This window comes from Ambystoma mexicanum, chromosome 11 (assembly GCF_040938575.1).
Source record: "Ambystoma mexicanum isolate Mex_15411 chromosome 11, UKY_AmexF1_1, whole genome shotgun sequence".
In the NCBI taxonomy this organism is placed as follows: Eukaryota; Metazoa; Chordata; class Amphibia; order Caudata; family Ambystomatidae; genus Ambystoma; species Ambystoma mexicanum.
The window spans coordinates 684,751,743-684,774,637 of NC_090934.1; the positions used below are offsets into that span (position 1 = coordinate 684,751,743).

Genomic DNA, 22,895 nt, shown 5'->3' on the forward strand with positions numbered 1-22,895 from the left:
AGTGTTGCCCTTTATCTGAAATTCGTATATCGTCTAAGCTTCCTTTAAAATACAAATATGGATGTATAAAACATTTCCGGTAAAACACGTTATATGTTTGGCCTGCCTCCTTTTCAGGCATCTTCAAAAATAGCTTCTTAAATAGCCAAGAGTCTGTTGGAAGCAAGAAAGGGAGAAATGTAGGTCAGGTCTGTCACACATGGGCTGCCGTTACATGAAGTGATAGGCTGTCTTTCTGCTCTGGCCTCGGGATAGGCGTCCCTCAGCCCTTCCATTAGAACCTGCAAAAAATGTATATACACCCTACATGTTAATGGGGGTCGTCAATAATGGTGTTCTACCCGTAGGGAAAACACTCAGTTGCACTCTGCAGCCGTGTTCTCTGCCCCATTGCGTGTAGCCACTGCCACTTTTCAACGTGTCTCGTAAAAGCCAGCTGCCTGTTGTCCAATCCTTCTCTATTGTACATGGGAAACCTGTTGTCCTCCAGCCATTGTTTCTTTCTGCTAAATGTACACATTTCCTTTACGCAAAAAAAGTTATATTTGTTAAAGTATGTCACAGGTCAAAAATATTATGTTAAACCTAGCATTTATCTTTGGTCACGCCTCTTCTTGTTCGTAGGATGAAATAGGACAATATGTTTCTTCATTGTAAAGTTATAAATTGAAGGTTCTTTCATTATAGCCTAATTTTATTTTATGGCCGAATTTAAGTCTTCAATACAGTGTGATATATCCCTTTACTTCACCCAGAGACCAAGTAACTATACCTGTTTTTTTAAGAAGCAGCCTGAAATGCATTTTCCTGTTCACTCACTTGTATGTGTAGCAATGTGTGTGCATGTCTACATCAACGACCTTACAGCTCTTTGTAAAGGCTCCCAATAATTTCCAGAAATACACACAGGCGCATTTTAACCCAATTAATATCTGTTCTGCTATTTGACTATAGACATATATAGATCATCATGTGATGCATATAGTAATCTATACATGGATGCATGGGGACATAGTAAGCAACAAGATTGATTTTGAGGAAATTCCTGGATGGCTAGATTGTGCTTATTATCCTGGTAGCAACTTATTGTAAAAGCAAGCTGTATCATATTAAATATCGATATATAAGAGAAAAAATATGCAACCAAGATGAAAAATATGTGTATACGATCCAATTCCAGGTGAGCATTTCGGAAATGATGCTGAAAAGGCTTGAATGGGAAGGTCCTTGGGTTAGACTATTTTTGGCTCATCCTATCGGGGCAAAAATGTCATGTGTGGAAACAGTCTTCATGTAAACAGTTGCAACTGGAAACCTAAACAGCACAATGCCAGCCTTGTGATGGCTCCTGTTCAATTAGCAGTAGACTATCCATATAGGAAACTGGAATATTCTGGTGGTAGGGCTGGTTTGGGTTATTCAATGCCTTCGTGCTGAGGAGAGAGGTGTTCCTGAAAAAACACACACATACACACACACACACATACACAGACACACACATACACACACACACACACACACTAACCAGCTTTAGCTGATGAAGAGAAGCAGGAAAGAAGTTGGCTGCAGGTGGGAGGCCAGTTGCTGCAGGAGAGATGTGGGTTGATCCAAGAGAGCGCTGAGCTACAGGTGTGAGCGAAGTTGGAATAATGAAGTATCTTGGGTTTCTTTTCTAACCTTGGCAGTGGTTACACCCTAGGTTTACCCGAGGGAGGACTGGTCATCAAACAAGTGACGTATAGAGCAAATTTGTCTAGCAAGCCAGGCAGTGCTGTACGAAAGGAGGTAGGGTACAATGAAACCAACTGGTCAGAGGCGATGGTAAAAGAGAGGGAATAGTGGCAGGAGGGGGTACGGAAACATACATAGTCCGCAGCTCAGCAATCGACGTTTGATGAGGAGTTATTTGAATGGCAGAGTGTTCTGTTCCTTCCTTAAATACAGACGGCAAGTGGGTAATCTGTGGCAAAGTCTGAGTCCTATACAACAATGCGTCTGTTACCATAACATTGACGCCATTACAAGTCAGGGTTGTAAGTATTACAATTTGTTTTTTTTAGCATCTCGCTAGTAGAATATTGTTCCATAACTGACAGGTTTTTCAACAATTTAAACAAAACCTATCTAAAAGCACAAATCAAATCCGGGTTAAAGTAAAACAAAACAAATTCGTAAATACATCCACAGATATTGTTTATGAGTAAATAGTAAGATGGGGCTTGTAGATTAGGTCTCATGCGGGGGCACAGATAAAGCACTTACTACAGTAGTGAAAAGAAGAACATCTAGTGGAGCATATGATGTATGTTAGTATTATCAGAGTCACTCACAAATGTGATCAGTGGGGCCCGGACCGCCGAAAATTTCGACATTTCACCCCCCATTGCTGCCTCAATTGTGGACATGGCAGCCACATACCACATTCTGGCCCACCATTCCTTTATACCCGGCATGTTTTGTTACTTCCAGTGCTGTGCAATTACTAAGCGTGCCGCTACCAGAAAAAAGGTAATTAGAGTCTAGAGCTTCTGGTGCTTAACTTGTAATGTCCTTGTTTGTCTTCAGTTCCCAGAAGTAAAACCAGGGGGTCCATCTCCAATTCGAACCTGCATATTTCTCTAATCTGGGTGACTACTGCCTGCCAAAACGTTTGTACTTGTGGGCATTCCCAGCACATGTGGAAAAAGGAACCTGAGGATGCGTTGCACCTTCAGCATCAAGGGGGATAGTCGGGGTGATTTTATGCATATGCTCCGGAGTAAGGTACCATCGGAGCAATAGCTTGGAGCTATTTTTTCCTGAGGTGAACAGCTTTGGAAGTCTTGTTGGCTCTCACACAATTATTGCACCATGTGCGATCATCTATAGGCCTCCCTACATCTTCTTCCCATCTGGACATATAGGCATGCAGGGATTTAAACATGGATCCATTTAACACCTTAAAAAGAGTTGTTAACTTGGCTCTCGGTGGGCCGGGGGATCCCCAATAAACATCTTGGAAAAGAGTAGTCTTGCGGTTCCCCCGGATGCCACTTGTGGTTGAATTGCCCACTGGTGAAGTAGTAAATACTCAAACCTATCCCTCTCCCCTAACATGTAGGCTTGTCTACACTCTTCACATGTGAGATATTATCCTTGTACAACTGGCTTACTCTGTACAGGCCCCCCTCTTTCCAGCGAATGAATTACAACCACTGTCGAACCCCGGGGGAAACTCCTTGTTGTCCCAGAAACCTGTTCTAGGCGAGGGAAACGTCATCACCGCATATTTGCGCGCAGCTTTGTCCCAATATTGTAATGGGGCTCACAAGTTTAAAAGACCCTGCTCACCTCTCTTACGGACATTTGGAGAAACCCAATATGTTTTGTGTAAATGAGTTCCCATGACACTCTGTTCAATATTCACCCAGTGTTTAGTTTCCTGCACATGAAACGCCTTCTGACTCTCCAGAACCGGCACCAGTGTTCAATATTCACCCAGTGTTTAGTTTCCTGCACCTGAGACACCTTCTGACTCTCCAGAACCGGCACCAGTTGGGGCGCATATAGATAGCTTTCGATATCTGGCACAGCTACACCCCCCGCCCCTTTGAACGCCATTAATGTACATCTAACTATTCTCTGCCTCTATCTGGACCATATAAAACTGAATATCTGTGATTGTAGTTCCTTCAGGGCCGTTCTCGGTATCCAGATTGGCAACGCCTGAAACACATACAGTAAGCGTGGTAACAGAGTCATCTTGACAACTGTTATTTTTCCAATCCAGGAGATTTCAGACTTCCCCCATCTCACTAAATCCTGTTTGGCCCTAGCAAAAAGTGGTATAATATTGGCCATATAAAGATCTGCATTCCTTGCTATCAAGTTCACCCCTAGATATTTCAAGGTCCGTGAAGCCCATGAAAAGGGAAGATCTCCCTTCAAATGTGCAACCACTCCTGGCGGCCGTGGAATATTAAGTATCGTTCATTTTGTTAAATTAATTTTAAAGCCTGAAACCAGGTGGAATCGTTCCAGTAATGAAAAGATGTGTGGTAACGTAGTTCTGGAATCTTGCATATAAAAGAGTAGGTTGTCCACGTACAACGCTAATTCAAGTTGGTGGGTACCATACGGGCTAAGGGTTCCATATTATACTAATCAGTTCCCCTCTTAAAGTGGGTTTAAGAGCTTCCCAGACCCATGTAATGGGCACCTCCCCTGGAAGGTTCTCCTGAAAGTACTGTGTGGTCCTTTCTTCAATGGCAGAGCATATGACACGGTCTGTAAGTAACAAATCGTTCAACCTCCATCCCGTGGACCTTTCTGCCTCCCAAACCATAACCATCTAAGTGTACGGTCATAGGGGAGTGATCTGATACCAGGGCTACCACTAGTGGCTGCTGAAATCCCAGGCAATAAAGAATGAGACACCAAGAAATAGTCAATTTTGGAATAGGTACGATGCATATGTGAGAAGTCTGAATAGTCTCGGTGCTGGGGATGAAGGTACCGTCACGTATCAATCAGGTTCATGTCGGCCATGGCCCGTTTGAGTGGAACTGCTCTTGTCATCTCAGAGGAAGACTCAGAGCCAAACCTGTCCAAGCCACCATCCAGCACTAAATTAAATTCCCTTACCAACTCCCCTTGTTGGAATTGTGCTATTTGAGGAAACAAATGGGTGTACAACTGATCATGATGTTGATTGGGACCATACATAGACATCACTGTGAGTTCTCTACCAGCTATGACCACAATTACCCATATATATTTATATATATATATATATGCTCAGAGTGTCCCTTACCATCTTCACCTGTTCAAAATGTAGAGCCTTAACTATTAAGATGGCTACTCCTGCTTTCTTAGTTGCTGTGGTAGTAGCAAAGTACTGATGCGGGAACCAGCATGATCTGTGTCTCATCCCGTTGCAACAGATTAGTCTCTTGAAGCAGGGCATTGTCTGCCTTGAGCTCTATTAATTTTGAGAGAACCCCTTTCCTTTTTGCCCCTGGATATTTATGGAGACAATTTGTATATAATAATGTATTTCTTATATAGCGCTACACACCCATAGGTCTCAGAGCGCTCAAAATAACAGAAGGCATTATTATCCCACAGTGTGGTACTCAATTTATCAACCTCGGAAGGATGAAAGGCTGAGTTGACCCTGCCGGGATTCGAACCTGCCACAGCAGGCTACACACAGATATCAGGGGCGAGAGCTTATCTCGCTGTGCCATCTGACCGGCATATGTTAACAGACATTGTGGTGGTTTAGGTGAGTCTCAAGTATCCCTGGCATTCTGGCCCGCTACCCATGGTCCCCCCTTCAGATAAGACCCAACTTAGTATTTCGGTCCTGCAATACCCACCCCCCCTCAGGAGGATATTGTATAATGTTCCAGTACTTGGCCAAATAACACCTCCCATAACAATACTGAATGTATAACAAAACACCAAAAAGAAAACCAAAAATAGAATAACCTTGTGTGGGGCCAACATCAAGCAATCTGGGCACACACTCCCAATGCCCCTATAAGTATAAATGATTTCAAATTAAACAGCTTGCTGTAGCCTTTCCAATTACTTTCATTGGCACCTAGCTACTTAGCATCATAGTTCCAAAGTGTTCAGTCACCTATGTTCACCATGGGGCTCCTACGGGAGCTAAATAGACCACCAATAGACCACCAACCTCGCCGTTCAGTCTGGAGCTTCTGTATCTCTGTTCCTTTCTCTTTTGTCCATAGACAGCCTCATACGTTCTTGGCGTCTACTCTTCCTTGACTTTGATTGTGACCATTGGGCTGCTGAGGTCTCGGGAGCATGATCATCTCGCAAGTGTATGTCCGCTTCTGTGATCTTTAGGGTTGTCTCCGCCGCCATGAGAGATGTAAATTGATGCTGGGACCATCTATCTGGAACATAATTTGGAATGGATAGCCCCACTTATAGCGGATGCCCTTTTCCGAGAGCCATCTGGTCAACGACCTCATTAGCCTGCGTTGTTGCATTGTCCCTTGGGAAAGATCTTGAAATTGCTGAAGGTCTGATCCCTGGAACATTAGGTCATCCATTGCTCTAGCCTTTTGGAAGATGAGGTCTTTAGTTTTAAAAAAATGAACCCGTACCAGGACATCCGGGAGAACAGTTTGTCTCATCTGGAAATTGGAGAACACCCTATGTGGTACAGTACAGCATTAGATCAGCCGTCTCATCTCAGAGTATCTCCTGGAATAAAGCTCGGATATACTTTTCCAGGTTGTGGTCTTGGACATCTCTCGGTACTCCTCTGATGCGCACATTATTCCAGCGAGAGCGAATTTTGGCATCATCTTGTTTATTCATTTCGCAATACGTTGGTAAGATTCCAGTGCTGCCACTCTTTGCTTGAGCTGGTCATTCAAGTGTGTTTGTTCGCAGAAGGCTGATTCCGGGACATCTAATTTAGACTCTCTAACAAGATCACTAGTGTTTGTGAAGATATTAATTGTTTTGTCAAATTAAATATGAACTTCAAATCTCTCCTCTGATTCTCTGTTTGCTTTAATCACAGAATGCTACAGCTTGCACAAGCTATTGCTCAGGATCCCCTAAAGACCTCAGCCCACTGAAGCTAGTTAAAAAATTAATAAGAACATGTGTACATGTCTTTACATTTCTAATGATATCTTCATTCACCTGTACCCTATCGCTTTCATTTGTGGTGGTTTCAACACTGTTGAACAATTCTTTGTTAAACCTTGGTAATACAGCTAGCTTCCATCCTGTTTTGATCCAGCCGTTCCTTGGCAAAAGTGCTGGAGCATGTGTCAATGTGTTTTATTTATTTAATGTCTTACAGTATCATATAAAACTTTCCACACAATATAATTAAGACTTCCACACAGTATAATACATTAAAATAAAATACAATAAACCTATTATCTAACACATTATTAAATATTCATCAATTATCTTCCATGCTCGTTAAAGTGTCCATCAAATGTTCCAATCATATGCTAGAAAACATGTATATACTGATGCCTATACTGATTGTCTAAATACATACTCTTTTACAAATGTACAATATTATTTATAAAATAACTAATTCGTTATTTGCTCGTGTGAAAGTGCTCTGGAAGTGTACAGTGGTTTGGTGGAAATCACTGCTTCTGGCTCCGTAACTCCCTGCCTCTGAGCCCCTCCTGTGGATACCAGCTGAATCCCATTACAGCCTGCCTTCCTCTCGGGAGAGCGTGCTTTTGTAAAAGTGCTCTAAAAGTGTAAGGTGATTTAGCGGTTCAGTGAGGCGGCGAGTGGTGAGCATTCGCATTGACTTGGTTGTTTGAACTGGTACGTAAGATCTAGATTACAGGTTTAACATTGAACGTTATTAATCCCGCTGCAAGCGTCTTTCTCTTTGACTTTAGAATCTGGTCATGATGACGACCAGATCAAAATCTAAAAAAGCTAACAATAATCTATGCTTGAACGGTTATGAGACAAAAAGCAGAAGGATGCTAGCGCTAGTTGCATTAGAGAAAGAGCAGAGCGAACGCTGTGTGCACAGAACAAGCCTGAAAGTAGGAGGGGGACTAACGGTGAAAAGAAAATAATGTCCTCGTATACATCCATTAAAGGACCCAATACTCCGCAGGCCGAGGAAATCCTAATGAACACAGTACTGACAAATGCACATGATAAGGCACACTCAGTAAAGATTGACAATCATTTGTTACTTGACTTGTGCTATTCGCTTTAGTCTGCTATTGCTGCACAAGTATTGGTACCTCCCATGAATTATTTAATTACATCTATACCAAGTGTTACACAAAATGAAGATTTAATATCTCTTTTGGAAGGGACTACTGTGCCCAGACAAAATGCATCTCCTGTACTGTTTCCTGAGACTGGTGAAGAGTCAAATGCAAGTGCTAATTTGACACATGAATCATATACACAGTCAATATATCTAAAACATTAGAGTGGTACATTTCAGAGTGGACCATAATACAGAAAAATACTGAAAACATGAATTAAATAAATAAAGGGTAGTGGGGTAAAGGGGTTAAAATGGGTCGGTATGGGGTTGGCATTATAAGGGTAAAAACACAGAGGGCGTTGGGGGGACACCCCCAAATTAAATGTTTGTTCGCGATGAAATGTACCACTCTGTAATTGTGGTTGGTAAAATCACATAAAACCAAATCATCCCTTGATATGGTGTCGGCAATTTCCACAATCCAATTTGCGCTACAAATCCTGGTGAAACTAGGTGGCAGCTTGAACGATGAAATGGCGCTGATTGGGGCCATTTTAACAAAAATCAATGCCACATTGCACCAACAAGGTGGTCATCTATTGCCGGACCACAGCACAGCATGTGAAGTTAAAAATCAACCGAACACAGTCGAGTTGGAGGCTCTTAAAAATGCTAAAAACACTAAACTGACGCTAACACAAATGGAACCTCAAGCTCGGTCTCAAGATGGCTGCCAGCACTGAGTAGATGTGCCGACGGCGCTCTCCGGACCCAGCAGCATAGGGGTGCCCACCGCTCCTTTCACAGGAGTTCTTAGCGAATAAGACGCCTCACCGGAAAGGGAGGGGAGTGCGGAGAGCAATTTCGAGCCGGCGCAAACCCTGGGCGGCTTCCCTTGGAGGCCTTCGATGTGAGGCTGCCACCTCCTACGGGTCCAGCCGCGGAAGAGGTTGGAGGCCGCGGGTGCAGCTGTTGGCTGGGGGCTCGCGAGGAGGAGCAGCGAGGTGACGAGGATCGGGGCCGAGGGTGGATTAGAGCGGGACCCGCGATCTGGGTCTCGCTCGGTGTGCTCCGCAGAGGACGGGAGAGGAGCTGCGGGGGAGTGTGTGCTCGCCCCCCCCTCCCGCATGTGAAGAGCAGACGGAGTGGCGGTGGAGCGGCTACGAGTCGGATCGGGGTGCCGTGCAGAATAGGATTTCCAACGGTGAGACGCAGTGAAGATAAGGCGGCAGCTGCAGTGACTTTTTTTTTTCTCTTCTTCTTCTCCACGTCGCGAAGAGTGGACACTGTGTAGGGGGAGCAGGCTGGGGGAAGTGCCAGCCTCCCAGTTACTGCAGATGATCCATTTGCAGAGGGGGGGGGGTTCGGAGCATTGCCCCCTGGTGGAATCACCCCGCTGGCACCAGAAGCGGCGGGTGGAGGGACAGGGGCCGCCTCACAGGGAACCTGGACCGCGGTCTGCGGTGCCGCGCGGCCCACGTGGGACCTGGGGGACGCGGCCCCTGGTGATACCCTTGCCTCCCCGCAGATACAGGCGCTCCTACTGCAAGGGACTGGCGGGAGAGCGGCTCTCCCCCAGAGGGAACTGTGAGGACTTCAGGGAGGTGCTTTTAGGAGACTGCCACGGGGGTCAGTGTAATCGGTGGTGCCCCGAGTGGATCTGCCGGACTACTGGAGGGGGATCAGGGGGGCACCTCTGGCAACCGTAAGGTTTTAAGGATTTGAAGGACCTCTTGCCTGTTTTTTTTTCTTTCTTCACAACGCTACCCCTGGTCCCCGGTGGGTTAAGAGGTGGGATCCGTGGACTCAAGCTCATCCACGAGCCCTGTTTGGGTCTGGCAACTCAGAAGGTGACAGCGGGGACTGCTACAACATGGCCACCAAATCCAAAAACAAAGGTGGGAAGGGGGCGCCAGCCGGAGGTGATTTAGTTGGAACACTACCTGCAATTTGGCCAGCGCATACCACAAGAGAGGGCCCTGGAGCAGCCCGGGAGAAGTCGGGCGACGATGCAGATCAGGAGATTGCGGAGGGGCGCTCAATGATGACTAGACAGGAATTCTTGGGAGAGCTCCATGCCTTACAACTGAATTTAGCCAAGACCTTTCAAGATCAATTTCAACTAATGAGATCAGATCTGAATGAGGCCCTGGGAGAGATAAGGCAGGAAACGCGCCAATTGGGGGAAAGGACAGATACCTTGGAAAAGGGCCTCCAAAAGATAGAGGAGGAAACCACAGCAAACAGTGAAGCCATAGAGTGATTGGATATGGCTACGAGGAATCTGGAGATCCAACTCGAGGACTTAGAAAACAGATCACGTAGGGTTAACATCAGAGTGAAATCGTTACCAGAATCTGTCTCGGATAAGGATCTAAAGGAGGTTCTCCAGGGCATCTTTGCGGGCATCTTGGGCGAAGGGAACCCTGAGAACATCGAGTTGGACCGGGTTCACAGAACCGGGCGGTTTGTCAAAAGCCAGACAGCGAGACCCTGAGAAGTCCTGGCGGCGTTTGGTAGATATGCCCAGAAGGAAGCAATACTACGTGCGGTGAGAAGGAGCGAACCCCTTATGTTTGAAGGCCAGCAGATTGCATTGTTTCAGGACTTGGCAGCTAGCACTCTTGTGAAGAGGAGGCAAATGGGTCCGCTAGTGAAAGTGTTGAACGAGAAGGGCATTCGATATAAGTGGACTTTTCCGTTTGGGCTACTTTTTGAATGGGAGGGAGCCCAGAGGCGAGTGACAACCCTGCAGGAAGGGGCCGACGTACTTCACATTGAACTAGAGGAAACTCTGACGAGCTCAGGAGCTAGGGGAGCAATAGGACGCAACAGGCCGAAACCATGGAGCTGGTCAACTGTGGGAGAGAGGAAGAGGAAAAGTGGCAAAGATGGTATGAGGAGGCAAAACGGAAATCCTAATGTCGAGCGGCGTAGCTCTCCCAATGTCTTATAAATCTGACTCGAAAGGAGGGGCGGTGGGCCTCTAGAAGGAGAAATGAGGACTTGGGTCGGAGGAGGAGCAACCATTTTGGGTACGGTAAGGGCGGAGATGCCCGAGTTGGGAGTGGTGAGCAGGCGGGAAGGGGGGGGTCTTCCAGGGAGCGGGAGGAGGGGTTTGGTGAGGGAAGGTGGAAGGGGGGGGTGGGAAGGGGTGGGGATGGGGCACGACATTCAAGGAGAAGAAAGGAGGGAGGACAGTTGTTCAGAGGAAGATCTCAGTTGTAACTATTAACCTCTTAAGTGGATAACGCATAATGTGCGTGGATTAAACTCTCCCCTGAGAAGGAAAAAATTGGAACTCTTTGTGAGAAAGGAGAGACCCGATATTATGGGACTCCAAGAAACGCACTTGCTATCCAAAGACCAGGGTCGGTTGAAGCTGAGAGGCTTTGATCAGATATTGCATGCCTCAGGTCATAGTAAAGCAAAGGGGGTGGCACTGGCTATCCGGAACACAGTTAATTTCAGAGTGAGAGCGGTCACGAGAGATAAAGAGGGGAGATACTTGGTGGTTAGAGGGGAATGCCAGGATACCCTTTACACAATAGCGATGGTATACAGTCCCAACTCTGGTCAGGAGCAATTTTTACTGTCGGTGTTGAAAGTGTTGGAAGAACAGTCCTGGGGGCAAATTGTCCTATTGGGAGACCTGAATATTGCATGGGATGGGGTACGGGATAGAAGTGGTTACGGATCCAGGGGTGGAGGGGCAGTGCTGTTGGCAGAATTGAAGGATAAGATTAGGAACCCGGGGATGCGGTATGTGTGGAGGGAGATGAAGGGAAACGCGGAGGCATATACCTCAATCTAGAATAGATTATATATGGGTCTCAGCTGGGTTAGTGGGTTATATTCGGGAGGTACAGGTAGGACCGATTGGAATAGCCGACCATAAGGTAGTATCAGTGGTGATGGATTTGGGTAGAAGGGGGAGGGGTGTATGGGGCTGGAAGTTTCCTAGTGCGCTTTTGAGAGACCCGGTAGTTCGGGGAGAAATTGAGGAGAAGATTAAGACCTTCTTTGCTATAAATAGGCTGGAGGACACGGGAGAAGGGATACGGTGGGACGCTTTTAAGGCGACTATCAGAGGGGATCTAATTGCTGCATCCGCTTTTCGAGTGAAGCAGTTAAGAGCTTTGGAGGTGCAATTGGAGGCGGAGGTTAAGGCAGCTAGGCAGATAGCAGGGGCAACTCCATCCCGGAAAGCTATGCGGGAATATAGGAAGGCGCTGGGCCAGTTAGAATTGCTACGTACCAAAAAGGCGGAAGGGGCACTCCTAGCCGTGAGACAAAAGTATTATGCAAAGGCAAATAAAGCGAGTATGCTTCTAGCACGGCTACTTAGAGGAGCAAGGGCCAAAAATGCCATCACGGCCTTGAAACTGGGCAATGGGGTGAGGATAACTGAGAAGGAAGAATTGAAGGAGGCCATTGCAGAGTTTTATGACTCCCTTTATACGTCCCAGAACCCCCTTAGTGAGGCGCAAGACAGGTTTCTACAATCCGTCCAGCTGCGGGAAATAGATGACGACTCGAGGGAAGCCTTAAACAGAGTAATCACAGAGGAGGAAGTAAGGGGGGTGGTCAGGGCTCTTCCAGTAAATAAAGCCCCCGGGCCCCGACGGTTATACAGCTGCCTTTTATAAAATGTTTTTACACAATTAGCACCGCAATTGACTTCCCTATTCAACACGTTTCGACGGACTGGTAAGATTTCCCCGTCGATGGAAGAAGCAAAGGTGACTCTCGTCCTCAAGCCGCATAAGGATCCAGAAGAGCGAACGGCTTACCGCCCCATTGCTTTGATTAATATAGATGCCAAGATTTATACTAAAATCTTGGCAAATAGGTTGAACACTATTTTGTCCTCTCTCGTGCATCCCGACCAGACGGGTTTTGTCAAAGGCCGGCAGACAGCAGATAATATCAGACGGGTGGCTCACTTAGTTGAAAAGGTCCAAAGGACATCTACTCCAGCGGTTTTGGTGGCGCTTGACGCGGAAAAGGCCTTTGACCGTGTGGAGTGGCCTTTTCTGTTTCGCGTAATGGAAAGGATGGGCATTAAGGGAGAATTTCTCATGATGGTCCAGGCCAATTATCAAGCACCATCCATTAGAATAATGGTTAACGGGTCAGCTACTAGAAAGATCAACTTGCAGAGAGGGACTAAGCAAGGCTGCCCCCTATCCCCTATTCTCTATGCGCTGTACCTGGAACCCCTTCTGCAAGCGATCAGGGAAACACCGGATATACGAGGCATCCCGTTTGGGGGGGGGGGGCGGCAGAAGGTCGCAGCTTTTGCTGACGACATGCTGCTGATGTTGACGGTGCCCAAACAGTCGCTTCAGGTTAGCCTATCCCTATTAGAAAAATGTGGGGAGGCCTCGGGTCTCAGGGTTAACGCTACCAAGTCAGAAATCCTCAATCTAACGCTTAGGGGACTAGAACTTGAGGAGATGAGGGAAAGTACTCCCCTATTGTGGAGTCCGGGTGGGATTAAATACTTGGGGGTAAAGATTACGGCAACAATCTCAGGGTGGTACTCAGCGAATTTCCCCCCGCTCATTAGAGCTTTTCGCAGTGACTTTCGCATATGGCGGAGCCTTAGAGTGTCGTGGCTAGGGCGGATCGCAGCAGTGAAAATGGTTGTGCTCCCGCGGCTGCTGTATTTATTCCAGGCTATCCCACAACCTGTTCCACCTAGCTTCTTTAGGGAGCTGGGGACTCTGACGGGGGATTTCATGTGGGAAGGGAAAAGACAGAGAGTGCGGGGCGGCTTGTTAATGGCATCTAGACAGGAGGGGGGCCTAGCTTTGCCGAATTTTCGGCGGTATTATGAGGCCACTCAGTTACGAATCGTCAGGGAATGGCTGCAGGGAGAGGAGAGCCAGCGAGAAAAAATCTGGGCGAGAATGGATAGAGCTGTAGCCCACTGTTGTCTCTCAGAGTTCCTATGGCTCCCGAAGGAGCATAGGCCGCGGCACCTATATGAAAGCACGATCACCAAACTAATGGTGGACATCTGGGATGCCATGGTGCGGGCCAAGGGAATGACTTCTTTCCCGTCTCCATTTACGCCGCTATTCGGAAATGGCGACTTCTCCCCGGGCTTGGACAGGGGGGCTTTTGTGTGTTGGCAGGAAGGGGGATGTGGGAAGTTATGTGACATGTTCCGGGAGGGGGCATTGTTATCATTCGAGGACTGCAAGAGGGTTTTTGCAATACAGGAGAAGGAAAGATTGCGCTACGCTCAAATAAAACATTGGGTACTACATCCGGGAGTTAGGAAAGCGGCAACTAGGGGGTCCGACAAAATTTGAAAGGTTTCTGCTGACCAATGACGGTGCGAAAGGCCTTATCTCCAATATTTATAAGATCCTGAATAGTTCTGATTCCGATCTTCAGTGGCCATATATGCAGAAATGGGAAAAGGCCCTAGGGAGGGAAATCAGTAGAGGGGAGTGGGAAAGTCTTTGGAAGAAGATACCCAAATTAGCCAGAGCCTCCCAGCTCCAAGAAGCATGGTATAAGCTTCTATTCCGATGGCACTACACCCCAGCCAAACTGCGTAAGATGTTTCCCACGAGACCGGATGGGTGCTGGAGGGGGTGTGGGCAGGTAGGCACGGCAGAACACGTTTGGTGGCAATGCTTCTTTTTGGGCCGAGATACAAAGGGCGCAGGAGAGGCTTTTTGGCCCAGGAGACACACGGACCCCGATGCAGATCCTCCTGGGCGTCTGAGGGAATTCTGATGAGGGGAGGATGGGGGGTAGGGAGAAAGCAAGAGTAATTTTGACGCTGGCAGCCCTTTTGCTGATAGCCCAAAGATGGAGGAGCCCAGAGATTCCAAAGGAACAAGACTGGCTGCAGAAAGTTTGGGACATAGAAGCCTTGGAGTGGGCAACATATGCCATGGAAAATAGAGCGCAAAGTTTTGCTGCCGAATGGGGAGAGATTATGTCTTTTCTCAAGGATGACTACAGAGTGATATGGTGTCCTCAGTGATTGAGACTCCTTGAGCTACAATAGGGTGAGGGAACTGTCTCGGAGAGGGACTATGAGGGATTTTGAATGCTCGTCGTCCTGGGGAGGAGGTGTGGGGGGCAATTTTTCTTTCTTTATTGTTGCCTTGATGTTAAAATCTGAAAAGTTCAATAAAAAGAGTTTTCAAATGGAACCTCAAATTAATGACACAATGACAACAAACCTGACGAGTTTCTGTCTCGTAAACAGCGGCGCTCTTTGAAAGTTTTGCAACGTCACATGGGTAAATAAAACCAATTCTGATGCTGCAAATAATAAATCTAGTACCCCATTAGGTGGAGTTTCCAGAGCCAAAAAGGGAGCAGGCGAAGAAAAGCGCCTCCATAATGGGATGGCAGATACAGGAACACTTGCCCACAAATTCTTCCAACAAAAAGTCATTGGAAGCCTGTGAGTCTGGTTTCACTGAGTCTGAGACTTCTACTGGTTCAGTGATCTACACTCGAACCACAAATCAAGAAGTGTGAAAGGTGGCAGAATTGGGGCTTGAGGGCTAAGGTGGCACAAGAAAATGAAAGTATCCCCGTGCCTCCAGTGGAACCCCAGATTATAGCTCTGATGAGTGTATATTTGACAAAAAGTGGGAACGTGATTAACAGGGTGGTCCTTTTAAACGTACTACAACAAATTCCTTCTCTCAGAGTACTTGGCACAGTGGACTTTGAATTTGTTGAAATCATAAAAAACTCCATGACAAGTTCCTTGCATGTTCATTGCATCTCTTAAAGAGGTGGCTGGCACGCTTAGAGACCATAGCTCCGACTTCTTAAAATTGGATAATTAAAGAAGTGAAGCAGAAGCCTTCGACTCAAATTAAGTCTAACCAGACACAGCCTGGTTTATAGTTGAGTCAAAATAAAAGGGCTGATTCCTGTGGAAAGATGGAGGGCATAAATGACATTTGGGGTTGTAAGTGGCTTACCAAATTGCTCCTGAATGTTTTAATGAACCAAGAGTGAATCTAATAACTTACCTGGAATTCACATGGATTCATTCATTTATTGTCTCCCACTGATTCATTACCCCTGTTGTAATCCACGTCAATTTTTCTTTTACAAGAAACATGGACGACTGGAGACCTGTTAGTTGAAGGGTTTTCTATGTAGCAAAAGAAGGGACAGAAGGGTTTGTTGGGGAGGCCTTTTGGGGGTCGTAATTGGCATCAAAATACTATTTGTGCAAGTCAGCTGAACAATCATGCGTTTAATAACAATGTTCTAGCAGTTGAAATACGGTTGAATACTTCAATCAGTGAACATAGAATTCTTCTTATAAACATCTATGACCTCCCTGGGGGGAAAAACACTGAAGGCATATTCACTGCTGTTATAGAATTAATTTTAAATTGGTGGACAACTAGCACGGACTATATAACTTTGCCAGGTGACTTAAATGGTCATTGTAAGGACTCCAGTAAGATCAATGCTAACAAATGGGTTTCATGTGACTCTAAATTGCTGCAGGAACACACCAACGGGCGTGGACAACAATGGTCTAGGTTTCTGGCAGAGTGTGACCTTGTAATGCTCAATGGGTGCACTTTGGGGGATTCACCAGATGGTTACACCTGGCACTCTGGATCCAAGAGAGCTACCATTGATTTTGTGTATTGTTCACGTGAATTAACCCAGATTGTAAGAGGCTTGACACTCTGCCCTAACACTAATAGCGATCATAGGACAATTAAGCTTTCCTTAGATTTGACTCAAGCTAGCAGTTGTATGAAGCTATTGAGAGGGGTATAGGGGAATAATTCTAAAAATATAATTAGGTGGTCAGAAAAAAGTGACGTATGTGCTAATATATGGGGAAAACTGGTCCCTTAGAATTAAGTGAGTTGAGTTGTAAGAATCCTGAAGAGATCGAAACATGGATAGCACAATTAACATCTAGATTTGCTAGTGCCAATTTTTCAGTGGCATTACAAATTAATGACACCCAACGTGCTAAAAAACTTCAATATTAGCATCAGGAATGAGATTGAAGATCAGGGCCCTACGGAGCGCTGTGAACGACAAGTCATGTCGTATTTCAATCAGACAGGCAAAAAAAATATTTATCAACTGGCTAGGAAGGCACCAATTTTCCCTGAAAAATGCACAATGGCAAAATATTACTAATTCTTGGAGGGGGTAACATCAAGAAGATCAGGAAGCTTTAGGTGCATGCAATGGTAACAGGAAAAAAGATTCCGTTAAAACCTATTTCAGTTAATGATTGGACCCCATATATCAATAAGATCTTTAAATGCAAGACTGCACAGGTTACAACTCATTTCTATCTATCTAGCTACAGGTTTCTTATATCGCGCCACATGCCCGAAGGCCTCAGAACGCTCACAATACAGACATACATGAAAATGCAGGGCGCAGAAAAGGGGGTCAGTAGTACAGAGAGAGGAAATGATTTGTAAACTCGACCTATCCCCCATCAAACAGGAGCATCTTGAATTGTTTCTTGAATATGGTTATTGAATCACATACTCGGAAGTTCCAAAGGCAAGGAGTTAAAAAAAAGGTTGGTGCCCAGGCGTTAAAGCCTGCGCCACCAAACGTTTTCAGAGCAACACAAAGTTGTGGAAAGGAAACAAGTCCAAATTGGAGCGGATGTGCGTTTGATGGGGGCTCTTTTGATTCTAGAGGAGAAATATAGAGGAGCCTGGTCCGAGAGACACTTAAAAATCAGGACGGAACCCTTAAAAAAGAATCTGCTGTGCAACAGGGAACCAATGAAGCTTCATGCAAGACTCCGAGACCTTAGACATTCGGGTAAGCCCACATAAAGCACGAACAGCTCCATTTTGTGAGACCTGTACCCTCTGGATGTTTGAATTAAGGCACGGTTATCCTCAGACAGGTAGGAAAAATGTACCACAGTAGGCTACTAAGGAAGGCACATGAGGATTTAATAGATGAATTATGTTTCTGAAAAGTAAGATGGGAGTCAAAATAGACTGTTTTAACATTTTCAGATGCAGCAATAGCTGTACTGTTTATCACAAAGGAGTTGTATAGATTATCAAGACTTCTCAGTTTGTGTTGAGTTCCAACAATCAGCAGCTCCGTTTTTGAATCGTCCAAGGCCAAGGAGTTTAAAGCCATCCATGTTTGTATGGCCAAAAAAACGTTGTTTACCCTAGTAGAGTCTGCAGTATAGACACCAGACAGTTGAAACACCATCTGTGTGTCGTCTGCATAGTTTGCGAAATAGACTCCTAGAGAGGCAAGGAGATTGCTCAAAGGTCTTGAGTAAACATTAAAAAGCAGAGGCGACAAACATGATCCCTGATGGACACCACACGTCAGCATGTTTCTAAGGGATTGAGCATTGCCCTTCACTACATAGGCCGTCCTGGGTCCAACAAAAGACCTGAACCAGCTAGCGGCCTGAGTGGTACATTTACCAACTTTGATCAATCTTTCCTCCAAAAGAGTATAATCGACCAAGTCGAAAGCTGAAGAGAGGTCCAACAAAAGAAGTAAAGCAGCGTTACCATCAATAATTTCCGTTATGTTTGATTTTACGTTAAAGGCGGTCTCTCTTCCAGAATTTGGACAAAATCTGGATTGTTCATTTGCTAAAATAGAGTTGTGTTCCACAAAATGCTGTTATTGGGTATAGGCTATTTTATCAATTATCTTTACCAGAAAAGGTACATTAGTTATCGGTCTGTAATTACCAGCAAATGTGGGATCCAGATTCTCGTTTTTAATAAAGAGGTTATCCAGGCCTCCTTAATGTTAGCCGGAACAAAGACTTCTTCAAATGATTATCAAAATTGGTAACCCAAGGGGCCAGTGTGCTGGCAAAATACTTGAACAATGTTGCTGAGAAAACATCTCCCTTACACAAAGTGGATTTGAGCCTCTGAATAACTTCCAGAACCTCATGTTCCGATACCTGTTTAAAAGAGAAGAGAGTAGTATTAGAAGGTTAGGGGGGACTATCACATGGTAATGCAGAGTTATCTGGACTTGACTGCAGCTGTTTAATTTGATCCAAAATGTGATTTTGGTGTTTTGTTGTTTTTTCAGTAAAGCTTTCAAGAATGCCTTGACACCAATTGTCATCTACAGTAATAGAAGAGTGCAAGTGCACTGTGGGCCCCTTAAGTTCTTCTAAGACAGAAAAGAGCTCCTTTGATTTTGATTTGGCTTTGTGGATTCTTTCGTTGAGGTTCTTCTGTTTAACTCTAAGAATTTCCTCTTAAATATTCCTGACTGTGATTTTATATTTGGTCATGGATTCGTCAGATGGATACTTGCACCAGAAACGTTCAGCCTTGCGTTTCAAATCTCTTAGATGTAACACATCTGGAGTAAACCATTGATTGAAATCAGTGGCGTTATTCTTATTAATGTGTCTCATAAGGGCTAGTAGGTCAAATACCTTATTAATGGCTGCTCTAAAGGTAAAGGTAAAGTCATCCAGAGATAAAGGTGTTGATTCATGGAATTAATGTGCGCCAAAAATTCCCGCGCAGAGGTGGCAAAATGTGCGAAAATCGCAGTGCAGGTGCGAAAATCGCAGGGAAACCAGCGCACATCGATTCATGGATGTCCGTGCGCGAGAAAAACATTGGATGTGCGCTGAAAAAGTGCGCCGCGCACGCCGGCGCACAGGTCATCCAACAGCGTGCGCCACAGCCACTGCGAAATCGCACATAGCGCGGCGCACATCACAAAAGTAGGCGGAACACGGAGCGTAACACTCGGAATGGGGAACAACGCATGAAAATATGGGCGTCACGGGTGAAGTGCAGGAGGCAAGTGCGCGGAACGCCCACACGCTCGCCTACAACCCATATTCATGGAATCGAATATGGCAAACCAGCGCACAGTGAAAGACGCGCACAGGGCCAAACAAGTACGCCACAAGAAAGCAGGCGGTAGCGTCCCTGCGCCTGAAATAAATGTGCACCAAAATATGCGCTAACAAAAAGCACCCATATACAGCCATGATGAATGGTCCATACAGTGGCCCTCTACGACAAATGAGGTGCAAAGGGGTACCGACAAACACGGACAAACGCTGTGTGAAAAATAGCTTGTGCGTGTGTTTCGGGATGCGCGGGAAGTTCCACACGCGATTGGCCTGGGTACGTGTACTTCGGGGTGCTCGGGAAGTCCCACACGCGATTTGGCCATGTGGGTCCTCCCAGGTGTTCCCTCTACACCCTCCACGGCCCCTGCAGGCAGCCCACACCACAGAGGACTACCCTGCACCCCTGCTCATGTCCCACAGGCAACCCATCCACCATGACCATGCCCCCCAGCCAACCCACATGTCACCTTGCAATACTGATCACCAACACATGTCTCCCAGCACCCCCACCCCCCAGCACTGTGGGGCACCCTCCACCAGGCCCCCACTCATGTCCAACTCATGTCCCCCTGCACCCCCACCCCCCAGCATCCAGGGGCACCCTCCACCAGGCCCCCACTCATGTCCCCCTGCACCCCCACCCACCAGCATCCAGGGGAACCCTCCACCAGGCCCCCACTCATGTCTCCCAGCACCCCCACCCCCCAGCATCCAGGGGCATCCTCCACCAGGCCCCCGCACATGTCTCCCATCACCCCCACCCACCAGCATCCAGGGGCACCCTCAACCAGGCCCCCACTCATGTCTCCCATCACCCCCACCCCCCAGCAGTGCAGGGCACCCTCCACCAGGCCCCCACTCATGTCTCCCATCACCCCCACCCCCCAGCAGTGCAGGGCACCCTCCACCAGGCCCCCACTCATGTCCAACTCATGTCTCCCATCACCCCCACTCCCTAGCAGTGCAGGGCACCCTCCACCAGGCCCCCACTCATGTCCAACTCATGTCTCCCATCGCCCCCACCCCCCAGCAGTGCAGGGCACCCTCCACCAGGCCCCCACTCATGTCCCCCTGCACCCCCACCCCCCAGCAGTGCAGGGCACCCTCTACCAGGCCCCCACTCATGTCCCCCTGCACCACCAGCCCCCAGCATCCAGGGGCACCCTCCACCAGGCCCCCACTCATGTCCCCCTGCACCCCCACCCCCCAGGATCCAGGGGCACCCTCCACCAGGCCCCCACTCATGTCTCCCATCACCCCCACCCCCCAGCAGTGCAGGGCACCCTCCACCAGGCCCCCACTCATGTCCAACTCATGTCTCCCACCACCCCCACCCCCCAGCAGTGCAGGGCACCCTCCACCAGGCCCCCACTCATGTCCCCCTGCACCCCCACCCACCAGCATCCAGGGGTACCCTCCACCAGGCCCCCACTCATGTCCAACTCATGTCTCCCACCACCCCCACCCCCCAGCAGTGCAGGGCACCCTCCACCAGGCCCCCACTCATGTCCCCCTGAACCCCCACCCACCAGCATCCAGGGGCACCCTCCACCAGGCCCCCACTCATGTCCAACTCATGTCTCCCATCGCCCCCACCCCCCAGCACTGTGGGGCACCCTCCACCAGGCCCCCACTCATGTCCAACTCATGTCTCCCAGCACCCCCACCCCCCAGCAGTGCAGGGCACCCTCCACCAGGCCCCCACTCATGTCTCCCATCACCCCCACCCCCCAGCAGTGCAGGGCACCCTCCACCAGGCCCCCGCTCATGTCCCCCTGCACCCCCACCCCCCAGCATCCAGGGGCACCCCCCACCAGGCCCCCACTCATGTCTCCCATCACCCCCATACCACAGCAGTGCAGGGCACCCTCCACCAGGCCCCCACTCATGTCCCCCTGCACCCCCAGCCCCCAGCATCCAGGGGCACCCTCCACCAGGCCCCCACTCATGTCCCCCTGCACCCCCACCCCCCAGCATCCTGGGGCACCCTCCACCAGGCCCCCACTCATGTCTCCCATCACCCCCACCCCCCAGCATTGCAGGGCACCCTCCACCAGGCCCCAACTCATGTCCAACTCATGTCTCCCAGCACCCCCACCCCCAGCAGTGCAGGGCACCCTCCACCAGGCCCCCACTCATGTCCCCCTGCACCCCCACCCCCCAGCATCCAGGGGCACCCTCGACCAGGCCCCCACTCATGTCCAACTCATGTCTCCCACCACCCCCACCCCCCAGCAGTGCAGGGCACCCTCCACTAGGCCCCCACTCATGTCCCCCTGCACCCCCACCCACCAGCATCCAGGGGTACCCACCACCAGGCCCCCACTCATGTCCAACTCATGTCTCCCACCCCCCAGCAGTGCAGGGCACCCTCCACCAGGCCCCCACTCATGTCCCCCTGGACCCCCACCCACCAGCATCCAGGGGCATCCTCCACCAGGCCCCCACTCATGTCTCCCATCACCCCCACCCCCAGCACTGTGGGGCACCCTCCACCAGGCCCCCACTCATGTCCAACTCATGTCTCCCAGCACCCCCACCCCCCAGCAGTGCAGGGCACCCTCCACCAGGCCCCCACTCATGTCTCCCATCACCCCCACCCCCCAGCAGTGCAGGGCACCCTCCACCAGGCCCCCACTCATGTCCCCCTGCACCCCCACCCCCCAGCATCCAGGGGCACCCCCCACCAGGCCCCCACTCATGTCTCCCATCACCCCCATCCCACAGCAGTGCAGGGCACCCTCCACCAGGCCCCCACTCATGTCCCCCTGCACCCCCACCCACCAGCATCCAGGGGTACCCACCACCAGGCCCCCACTCATGTCCAACTCATGTCTCCCACCCCCCAGCAGTGCAGGGCACCCTCCACCAGGCCCCCACTCATGTCCCCCTGGACCCCCACCCACCAGCATCCAGGGGCATCCTCCACCAGGCCCCCACTCATGTCTCCCAGCACCCCCACCCCCCAGCACTGTGGGGCACCCTCCACCAGGCCCCCACTCATGTCCAACTCATGTCTCCCAGCACCCCCACCCCCCAGCAGTGCAGGGCACCCTCCACCAGGCCCCCACTCATGTCTCCCATCACCCCCACCCCCCAGCAGTGCAGGGCACCCTCCACCAGGCCCCCACTCATGTCCCCCTGCACCCCCACCCCCCAGCATCCAGGGGCACCCCCCACCAGGCCCCCACTCATGTCTCCCATCACCCCCATCCCACAGCAGTGCAGGGCACCCTCCACCAGGCCCCCACTCATGTCCCCCTGCACCCCCACCCCCCAGCATCCAGGGGC

At 48.8% G+C, this 22,895-nt stretch overlaps 1 protein-coding gene across 3 annotated transcripts in view; it reads left to right on the forward strand.

The window, feature by feature from the left end:
- Window positions 1–22,895, forward strand: part of DNAJC24 (DnaJ heat shock protein family (Hsp40) member C24) — a 507,623-nt gene that overhangs the window by 297,464 nt on the left and 187,264 nt on the right. The window lies entirely within an intron of this gene.